This window comes from Crinia signifera, chromosome 6 (genome assembly GCF_055691185.1).
Source record: "Crinia signifera chromosome 6, ASM5569118v1, whole genome shotgun sequence".
NCBI lineage: Eukaryota > Metazoa > Chordata > Amphibia > Anura > Myobatrachidae > Crinia > Crinia signifera.
Window position 1 is genome coordinate 13,614,064 of NC_139222.1, and position 11,820 is coordinate 13,625,883.

Here is an 11,820-nt window from a genome sequence, read left to right on the forward strand (position 1 = left end):
AGAATTTGATGTGCCTTGATTTTATCGGTGAATTGTGAGTGCATCTATTAAATAAAAGCATCCTCTGGTCTAAAATACTACACTATATTGTTGCTTTTTCCCTCCAATAATTCCAATATTGGGATTTTTTGGAGATATCTTTTTCAGATTTGAAACAAGTGTTATTCAATTGGAACTTTGGAAGCAGCAGTTACCTGTGTTTCTATATAAGTTATGTATTGTACTCCATCTTTATCATAGGGTGTCACTTGTCACATGTTAACGGAGATAGCGCTTATGGGCACTGTGTGATATCTCTTGCAGTACTGTTTCTATCATTGGTGATTGACAAAGACCAATTTCACCTGTTCCCTAGCTGCACAATCTCAGATAGCGCCAAAATTCCTGAACAATTTCTGTCAAACTCTGCAGAAGACACCACTGATGAGGAACCATCGGCGCAAAGTGTGAGGGGATCTCGTTTTGAATCTTGGAATATATGCAGAGTGGAACGTTTTGTGCACTTGAGAAGCCAAAATACCAACAACCTTGGATTCTTGACTTTATCTTGTAGGGATATGGTCGCTAGGTCAAAATGCATGAAGATCGACAGGGTCATACGGTCGACATGGGCAAGGTCAACAAGTCAAACGGTCGACATGGGTTGTTTCACTGTTTTTTTTTCAGTCAACATGTGCCGAAGGCGGTATTTCATGCCATAACATCCACTAGGGCATGGTGGGAGAATAAAATAGTCCCCGAAGCATGGCGAGCCATGCAAGGGGATGCGGTGCTACGTATCGGTGTCCATGTCGACGGTGTTAACATTCAGGTAAAAATACAATGAAAAACCTCATGTCAACCTTTTGACTGTTGACCTTGCCTATGTCGACCTAGTACTTGTGTCGACCTAATGACCATGTCGACCTAGTAGTGTCAACCTAATGACTGTCGACCTAATTCTTGTCTATCCAATGATCCATACCCCATCTTGTAAATGTATTTTTCAAATTAAATTGTATTAAGATTTTTTTTATTATTATTATTATTATTATTATTATTATAATTCTTCTGTTTATTTGGTCAGCCAACAGAAGAACAGCATAAAAAAGGGCCAAAAAGGCATATTTCAAATACAGTAGCAAGTAAAAGGAAAACAACAAAAGGCAGGTCAATAATGGGAAAGTAAAGGGTACGGGAAGAAGAAGAGAAGAGGAACCACAAAACAGTATAGGAAGGGTAGGTATACAATAAGCATCCAATAAAAAGAAAAGACAACAGCATTGGGGTAGAATTAAAGAAGTGAAGAGAAATAATCAGTCATTACCCATGGTGTCATGTACGAAGGTAACACTCAGGAGCCAGGGGACAAGGGTCTATACTCAACAAGCAGTGTGCCCAAACTTGGGTGGAAACTTGCCCACCTTGCGTGCCAAATCTAGGTCTCGAGGGCAGAGATAAGAGGGGGAGAGCTAATTTTTCCAAGCTGAAGCAAATCAGGGTTTATACTGCCGCCAAAATGTGCACAGCCATTTTTTTTTATTTGCTGAGCATTGGGGCCTCTAGAAAAATCGAATTCAGTGGGCCATAAATCAAGTCCTAGACTGGCACAATATTCCAACATTTCCACGATACAGATGTGTCCGCATACATCTTGGTTTTGTCGTGCCATGTATGGCACTATTTGGCACACCTTGGACTCTGCAAAAATAAAATTTAGAATCCATCTATTTGCTACATTTGAACAGCTAAGCCGTGTTTTACATGTGACAAATTGAGTAAAAAAAACAAGATGTATATGGACACATCTGTATATCATTGATCTGAAGCCACCCAAAACAACTGGGTGGATGAAGAGGACTTTTTATTAAGTCTCTAAGGCAGGGATGGCAAAAAAATGGGTGTGGTCAGGGGAGTGGTCATATGACACAAGGGGGAGTGGCTACATGACAAAACTTTATGCCCCCCACAGTGCTAAGTATGCCCCCAGTGCTACACATATATGCCCCACGGTGCCAGATATGCCCCCAGTGCCACACATATATGCCCCACGGTGCCAGATATGCCCCCAGTGCCACACATATATGCCCCACGGTGCCAGATATGCCCCCAGTGCCACACATATGCCCCCACAGTGCTAGTTATGCGCCCAGTGCCATATATACCCCCACAATGCCACACATATGCCCCCACAGTGCTAGTTATGTGCCCAGGGCCAGATATGTTACCACAATGCCACATATGCCCCCCCACAGTGCTAGTTATGCCCCCCGTGATAATTTCCCAGCAGCAGCACTCACCGTTGTTGCTGGTGCTGCCGGGCTGGGAGATGACTGTCTGGCCGGGCGTCCCCCTGCAGTCCGACTCCTGCATGTCATGGAGGGGAGGAGAGCACAGCACAGCGCACATCTCCCCCCCCCCCCCTCACTTCCCTGTGACTGGTCCATCCACGAATCAAAGCTCGCGGGCCGGCTCCTGATTGGCTGCCGGCCCGCAAGCTCTGATTGGCGGACGGCCCAGTCACAATGATGCACACTAAGGGGTAGGAGAGATGCGCAATGCGTGCTCTCCTCCCCTCAAGGAGATGGATTCGGGCCAGGGAACCGGCAGCGTGGGGGACGGGGACGGAGGGCAGCAATAGCCGCACTTAGCAAGGGGGAGAGTCACATGCGGCTCGAGAGCCGCGGGTTGGCCACCCCTGCTCTAAGGAGTATAATACCAACTAACTACTACAAGTTTGATGTAGGCTCTTACATTTTGGTTGAAATAAAGCTCTTGGCTTTGGCCAGTCTCGTTGTTCCAAGCATCCTCTTCAGGAGGAAGATCCAGACCTCGCTCTAATTTCATGGGGTCTCAAGGAGGGGAAGATGGTGTCTAAGAGGAGAACGTAAAGCTAGAAGATGATTACAAAGACTCTCAAAAGGGGTAAGGGTTCGGAGGACAAGGAATGTAGGGAGTATAACAAATGGTAAATTAGAAGGAATTCAAAAGAGCTAAGTATCTGGGATCAGGTTTTCTGTTGGTGATAGGGATAAATATTGACCCTGGTCAGAAAAAAATTGAATTTAAGACCAGTTTTGAAGAAGATCCTTAAGGAAACAGTATTATGCCACATAGCGGTTAGGGTAGATGTCGGGGAGGCAAGAATCATTTTAAGAGAGTAGCAATCTCTTAGTTTAGACACAGGAGTCAATATGCCGAGGGCAGTTTCCAAAGAATTTGAAAAATGTTCATAATCCGATTCAATGTCAAACCAGGAATTAGAGCCAGGGAGCATAGAAAGCAATAATTTGGAAAAAATTAGAGGCAAAATAGTGGAGTTTGAAATCAGGAAGACCTCTAAGTCCGCTTGGGACTGACCTTGCTAAGGTTTCAAATGCAAATTGTGGGGTCTGTGGTTCCAAATACAGCTGGACAAGGGCTTTTTGAATTCTATGAAGCAGGAATAGACATGAGAAGTTTCTGAAAAATAGAGCCATTTTGGAATAATAATGATCTTAAAGTCTACGATCCTACCCAGCCACAAAATAATACGTTCGTTCAAAGATGTCAACTCGGTCTGCATTCTAGAAAATAGAGGTTCACAAAAGAGGGAATTATAGCGGGGGGGGGGGGGGGGTTCAGATAAATCCCCAAATACGTAGATCTTTTTGGGTTGCCATTTGAAGTTCGAATTAGTTCAGAGGCTTTCAGCTTCACGAGGGTGAACATGGAACAGCGTGGCTTCCGACTTGGAATAGTCCATCTCATAGCCGGAAATAGTGCTGTAAGACTGAAGAAAAGGTTAGGGCAGAGGTTCCCAAACGTGGTCCTCAAGGCACCCCAACGGTCCAGGTATTAAGTATATCCATGCTTGGCCACAGGTGACTTAATTAGTAACTCAGTCAGTCTGATTTAACCATCTGTGCTGAATATACCTAAAACTTGGACCGTTGGGGTGCCTTGAGGACCGCGTTTGGGAACCTCTGGGTTAGGGCGTAAGATCACTGGTTGAGTCAGGGAATGGAGAATATCATCTGCACAGAGAAATCTTTGAGATTGGTATGGTCCACTTGCACATTGTGAGATCCATTAGCAAAATCTGTGAGGGGTTGGTGGCACCTTGGACCATTATTGGTTGGTCTCCACTCCTCTCTTCCGAACATGAGTTTCCATGAGCGGCCCATGACGTGTATAAGGACAATATAAAACACAGTATTCGGAGTATATGCATCCCTGCCTAGACTACCAGAATGGTCGCCTGGCCCCCCAGAAGAGTAAGCAAGTCTCTCATATCCTGCTCCTGGTGCTCTCAACCCCCTTTTTAAAAGTAGATCGTTTGTCTGAAGACACTGGTCAATGTCCTAAATGTAAAATGCCTAATGCAAGCTTTTACCTTAACTTCTGGGAATGTGGGAAAATTGGAGTCTTCTGGAACGAACTTCTAAATTATTTAAACGCTCTGTTCTCTAAAATGACACAAGCACCCAGTTACTTGATTTTTTTTTTTTTTTACTTTTTATGGAATCTTGGTCCAAAGAAGCAGCCGATTGTCCCGATCCCATCTCTCATTCCCGATCCCATCTCTCATTCTCACAATAGGATTCTCAAGCAATCCCCCACTATAGTAGAAGTGAACAATTCATTATGAAAAGCATTGGGGCCGATTCACACCCGAATTCGGCCCCATTTTCGATGGTGGAGGGTCTGCGCATGTACAAACCCCCTTTGGCCAGTATGACACTGCTGAGGTGTTTGCACTGGGAAGGAAGGGATCGGCGGCAGGGGGAACTCCAAGCGCTTTATCGACATCCCTATAAAAACATGAAGTCAGCGCCCGCCCCCAATTCTGCGATCTGCTGACTTTTCAGAGCGAAGGCTGAATAAATCATTCGATGGTCCGCTACAAATCTCCTCACATGATAGCGACTGAATTTGGACAGCGGTGGGGAGGGGTGCGGGCGTTTGGTGCTTACCTGTCCGCTAGGCTGTGCGTACATGCCGCCTAGCGTTCAGCTCTGAATCAGGCCTAATGTTTCTTGAGTGACAGGCCGCCCAGGCCTGATGTAGAGAAGGGTGCTCCTAGATTTTATTTTTGAAAAATTAGAAATTTTAATTTCTAGTCTTCGTAGCCATGCAGTAATGGGCCGCAGTTAAGTTGCAAGGACATTTGTAAAAAAGTAGGTATATGAACGAAAATTTACAGAGGAAATGGTTCTAACAGAAGTGGATATATCAATGGGCCCAACATGGAATACATCCAAGGGTTCTAAAAAAGCTTAAAGAGGCGCTGGTAGCACCATTAACAGAATGATTCGCCCAGTCACTAGCTAAAAGTGCGAGTACTGGAAAAGAGCAAATGTTGAACCACTACGCAAAAGTGGAAGCAAGGAATAGGCAAGTAACTATAGACCCGCAAGTTCTAGATCAGTAGTAGGGAAAGTAATGAAAACACTGTAAAAAGGAAAGTTGTGAAATCTCAAACCCAGTAATTTATAGATCCCAAACAGCATGGATTTACTGCTGGGAGATCATGCCAAACAAATCTCATTTACTTTTTTTTTTACTCCATGACTTAAATAATAGATCAAGGGGGAGCTGTAGATATAACTTATCTAGACTTTAGTAAGTCTTGACATGGTCCTGGATTGGATTCTATGACCGTTGAATGACTCAGACCAGACGCTAGCCCACCCTACTTTATTTTACATTTCAATGTATTAAAACTTGAGATGTAGAATTACAAACTATTCCTTATTATTTTTTTTGCAAACCACTATTCATTTAGTTTATCCATTCTGGGGTACCATCTCTGTTATAAATCTTTGTATGTTAGCCATACCTTCCCTTGTAGATCATAAGCACTTCCTGAAGTTCCTTTCTTGTTACCAGCCCTTCCCTTGCCAATACTTCAGGGGCATCTTAAACACTCCATAAGTGGCATAACTTCTCTTCAGTGTATCAAATGCCCCTTTCACAGAGTGGACTGCTAACCAGGTCCGGCATGGCCGACAGGCTATCTTGATCTGGCTGGTTGTAGTTTCCCCTCTATTTAGTCCAGAATGTTGCTAACTTTCTAACAACCATTGAATAAACCAGATCATCTGAAAGCAAACATTGGTCCTAGACTGTACCCATGCAGTCCAGGCATCGTAATTTACATTTGGAAATTATTTCTTTCTTACTCATTCCCATGGATTCCTGTGAGGTGGCCCTATGGTTGCTTGGCTTTGCCTACGTCTCCTCAACTGGTCTGGCTCTTTCCTCAGATGCTCTCTTGCAGTCTAACCGGCCTCAGACGTTGCCTCAAGAAAGAGCATAACTTTCTTTTCCACTAGATGTCTCCACTGAAGCATCTGGACATTCTACCTCCGTATCATGAATTCCATGATAACTTTGCAAACAACATGCTGAGGTTATTACTTCATCATCGGAATTGGGACTGCCATATTGTCTTGATCTCTGATAAAACTAGCCTTAGAGGAAGGGTCTCTGCTCTCTCTTCTTTCCTCTCATTGCATAGCTTTTAGAGCAGATCAAGTCGGCTACAGATTTGACCAAACTATCTTAAGGGGGCTTATAAACTCATTCCAATATGACAGAGAAACAAGTGGAAAACCAGATCATATTATGCTCTTTGTAATCTGTCATGTCCCAAGTATACTTCGAAATTGATTTTCTCAGGTTCTATTTTATGTTACTGTGCTTTTTCTCCAAAGTTCTTCCCTTCCATCATGTACATGTCAAAGAGTAACTCCCCCTTCTCCATCAGAACAAACTCTGTTGTAAACTTTGAGTTAAGACACTTAGGTTATTCTGGTTGGTGCGGCCAAACGTGCGTATGTTCCATATTAGCGTACGCTCTCCGTACGCGGCCGTTGAGGTTAAGTCCACCCACAAATCAGCCGCATACGTACGGCCAGAAACAACGTCGAAGGGGAGTGGCGTACAATTGAGCGTACGCCAACGTACACGGACGGATCACCCCTTAGACTCCGACAACTGGCGTACAACAGAGCGTACGCCACCGTTTACGGACGTCTCTCGTCCGTCTTTCCACCGACTTCTTGCAGCTATCTGAGCGTACGCCAGCTTGCACGGACGGGTCCCTATTGTTTATTAAATTCATAGCAGATCAGATAGTGGTACAGTTCGGTATTTTGGGTACTATACAAAGATTGTGTGCAAAATAGTGGGCATGGGCTTAAAACATTGCTGAAACATACTTTGTAGGTGTTAGATGTGGTTTATTTTATTGTATCATAAATACAAAACCTATGTTTGTATTAGAGTGAACACGTTGACACAGGTCGACTTGTGTAGATTGAGTGTGCTACTGTGTAAAGTCTATGAAAGCACGTAGTGAATGTGTATAAATGTTTAACAAATACCTACCTTAGCATATATAAGCAGGTCTAAAAAAGATTCTTACCTTAAATTAAACAAACCTTTAAATGTCGAGAAGTATAGAAAGATAAGCTTCCAATGTGTTTGAGTGCTGTGTGTGGCTTGCAGGTAGTGAAATCATGGTTTGGACTTAATAGACTGCAGCATTGCTTATTACATTCAGGTGTATGTGTTTGAGTAGTAATCAGCGTTAATTAGCAAACCCAGGCGCACGCAGGCATGCGGTATCTGTAGGGGTGGTCTGAGGTGGCGGTTGGCAGCCGCCTGTTTTGTGTCCGAAATGAACGGTGCTTTAGGTGATCGAGCGGTTGTAGCACCGTTCATTTTTGGTGCACACCCCCGTGTACGCCCATGTTTACGACCATTTTCCATCATTATTTCGGCCGCTCCCCTCAACACGTCCCTATGCCGCCCCCAATGCCCGTACTCTCGCGTACAGGTTTTTTCGCACGGAAAGACCCGTCCGTAAGCGTTGTCGAGTGTTCGTGCCTGCGCATTGGAGATGGTACGCATGCGCAGATCATTAAAAACCCCGGAACGTACGCGTACGGCCCAGCCGCACCAACCAGAATAAACCCCTTAATGCCATTCCGGTGGTAGATTATTTCTGGAACTAGTCCCCAAATGGAACCAACCTTCTGTTTTGAAATCTGTGCAAGGCTTTCAGGTCAATTTATTGAAGACAACTTCTACTTCTCTGGTGCGCCCACGGCGGCCTTCGGGATCCTCTTCAGCGGTCCCAGGGGTGCATTGCGCGAGTTTGCAGGCGCGCCGGTGACATCATAATGCACCCCTGGGACCGGAGATGCCACTGAAGAGGATCATGAAGCCCGCCGGGGACGTGGTAAGTATGAAAAAAGGGTCAGGTTTTTGGAATATTTTGGCTTTTGGATATATACGGATAATGGATACTCAACCTGTATAGTGTTATTGGTTTTCGCTTTCCTATGCTTTTATTAAAATATCTGTTACAAAGCTCTTTGCATTGTTGAGAGGTAGACTCACGCATCTGTCCACACTTCCAGATATAATGGATGTAACCAAGATTACGCTCCAGGATTACTAGAAGAGAATGAATTAGAAGTGGACACAAAATGTGTGTAAAAATGATTTAATAATAATATAAAATGTATGTTTCTTTACTACAATTAACACATTGATGAATCCGCATGGAAAATACCATCCAGTCTTCAGCTCCACGGTTTAAAAAATATCACAATTGATGAGTCTGCGGTAAGTAGGAAATCCCAAACAATCTCTTTAAGGTTCGGTCCTTTTAAAGGTTTTAACTTCCATAAGATATAATCAGGGCATATTATGTACACAGCAGATGGCAGGATGGAATAGTCCACAACTTGCAGGCCTTGGTGAAAACCGCCACAATGTTTTAAAATGGCGACCGTGTAAAAGGTCCAGTTAAATGACAAAATGGTTGCCACTTTAAGACATTGGGCAGACTCGCTGGGATCACGCCAATGGCGCAAGTAGAAAAGTTAGATTAATCGGTTAAGGTATAGATGATAGACAATATCTAGGTCGACACCTGAGAATAGTCAAAAGTAACAAAAAGGTAAATGTAACACAAGGTTAATGTCGACATGAAACGGTCGATACTGTAAAGGTCGACACGAGTCTTTATTTTAAATTGCGTCTGTCGACACAGTCACCGTATAAGTGTACCGCGTCCCCTCGCACTACTCGCTGTTGACCTTTACTTGCGTCGGCCTTCTGTCATTGTCAACCTCAGGTATGTCGACCATTAGTGGCCGACCTACTCATTGACAAGCTAGACATTGTTGACCATGGGACCGGACAGCAGAGTAATCCTGCCATCTACGGTGTAAGTAACACAGTCAGCCTTCATTATATCTTATGGAACTGAAAACCTATAGAAGGAATATACCTTCATCATAGTCGCAGGCTATTACATTTCCTCCTAACGTTTACACCAGGCATGTCCAACCTGCGGGCCTCCAGCTGTTGTGAAACTACACATCCCAGCATGCCTTGCCATAGTTTTACCATTCCCTAATAAAGCTGTGGCAATGCATGATGGGACGTGTAGTTTTACAACAGCAGGTTGGACATGCCTGGTTCACATATATACACGTATGATATACAAGTGTTCCTTTAAATCAGGGATGGGGAACCTTCGGCCATCCAGCTGTTGTTAAACTACATATCCCAGCATGCCCTGCTACAGTTTTGCTATTTGGCCATGCTAAAACTGTAGCAGGGCATGCTGGGATGTGTAGTTCAACAACAGCTAAAGAGCCGAAGATTCCCCATCCCTGCTTTATATGGTCTCCCCTCCTAATGTAATCATTGGGGTCGATCCTATTATTTGTGAAAGGGTGCAAGGTGCTGTTCGGGTTAGGGATGGCCATCGTTGTCATTGCCATCGATAGCAATAGTGCAACTGGCCATCGATAGTGTGAAACTATCCACTGGATGACCATCAATATTTTTACCTATCGATGGTCATCCATTTTGTTTGACCGATTGGCCTGTGGGCCAATCAAAACACGGGGGTCTGTGTCCCAGCCCTTAAAAAAAACAAAACACAACAGCAGCAAAACTTCGGTTTTGCTGTGCCATCGATGGAGGGAAATGATCTGGTTCTCCCCCATCGATGGTAGAAGTATTCGATATCAGCCATAAACCATTGATGATTTTGAATTATCGATGGCCGAGTGCCGCTCCAATGCTGGCAATGGCACCTGGTCTCTCACCCTTCGCAGGGCCCATTCACTATAAATTGCTTGCAATCCTATGCGCGAGCAATTTAGCGCAAATTCTGTCTGCCGTAAAGTGCACCCGGTGCTGTGATGATTCGTATTCGCCAATCATCTGCGGCTAATAGGATCGACCCCTTACCTGAAGTGTCAAACATCCCTTACTTTATATATAGTATACTGTATATATAATCATTTACTCTAGACAAGAAAAGCCAATGTAATTTTATATAAAGTAATAATACTATATGTACAATATGTTAAGGGATAGTACAAATGAACATTGCATACATGGGATATACTACGGACAGTGGTCTCATACTATTTTATTTTACAGCCTACATGTTAGGTATTACAGGTTATGCAAATTTCAGACAAGTAATGCCAATATATAAAATTCTCCAAATGCGTATATAAGAAGTGGTCCGATATAACCACTTAGCATTCGGACGTCCTCATCTCGGTGCGCAGTAGGGCAAATTGGGGCAGATGTACTAACCAACGCTTAGTGCAGAAATGCACTAAACACTATTTAACTTGGGGGGATTACGTCATCCCTAATGTATTACTAGCGCTCCTAACGTGCATGCTGAGTTACGCTCGGCTGGGCTGTCCCCTGCAATCCCCCCAGTGATTAGAGGCTGGGATCGATGGTTTAACAGCCCCCCATGCGTTATATCGCCCTGGCCACTTTCGCCAGCTCAGGGCCAGCCCCAGCAGCAGGGCTAGCGTTGTGCCCGCAGTGGGGGAATAGGACAACGCTAGCCCTGCTGCTGGGGCTGCGCATCTTGCAATAAAAGCAAGATCTCACGCATGCCCAATAGAGCCTGCCAGGGGGAAGCGCTAGTGCGCATGCGCAGGGACGCAGATAGAGAGCCGTTATTGCTGGGCTAGGGGTGGGCTAATACATTCGGCCGCAACAGGTGCCCGCTTCTCCATGTTATTCAGGAGAGGCGGGACCCATTATTTTAAAAACGTTACGGGCAGATTGATACATCTGCCACATTGTCTGTTATAGGAAATAATACACTACTATTAATTAGTATAGAGATCAGAGGTCACCTCTGATTACCGCGACCTTTGACTCTACGATTAAAGAATGAATCGAGGACAAACGGTCTGTGAATTGTATTTTGACATTATTACTTACAAGAATAGAAGTAATTTGGGATGGAAGTTATTATAAATAATAATTTCAAAATACAATTCACAGACTGTATGTCCTCGAAGAATTTTGTATCTTTCGTGCACTGTTATAGCAAGGTTACCTAATACTCTAACTAGAGATAAACTTGTATACTGTTGTTATTTGGTACGCATCAAGTTCATCAAATGGCTTACAAGAATATAAGTAATTTGGAATGGAAGTTATTATAAGCCATTTGATAAACTTGATGCGTACCAAATAACAACAGTATACAAGTTTATCTCTAGTTAGAGTATTAGGTAACCTTGCTGTAACAGTGCACGAAAGATACAAAATTCTTCGAGGACAAAGGGCATAATTCACGTTTATTTGGAAAGGGGCGAAACATGCACATATTTGCAGACCCCGGCAATGAACGGCTTTGGCGAGTTACACACTCACCAGGCTGTTCGTTGCGGGAGAGGGATGGCAGGGGGCGGACGGTGACGGGAATGGGGCTCCCCCATGGGAACGCCCAGCACTTTAATGACTTTCTCATGGAAATGCTGGCCATTCCCATGGGCACGCGGGCAG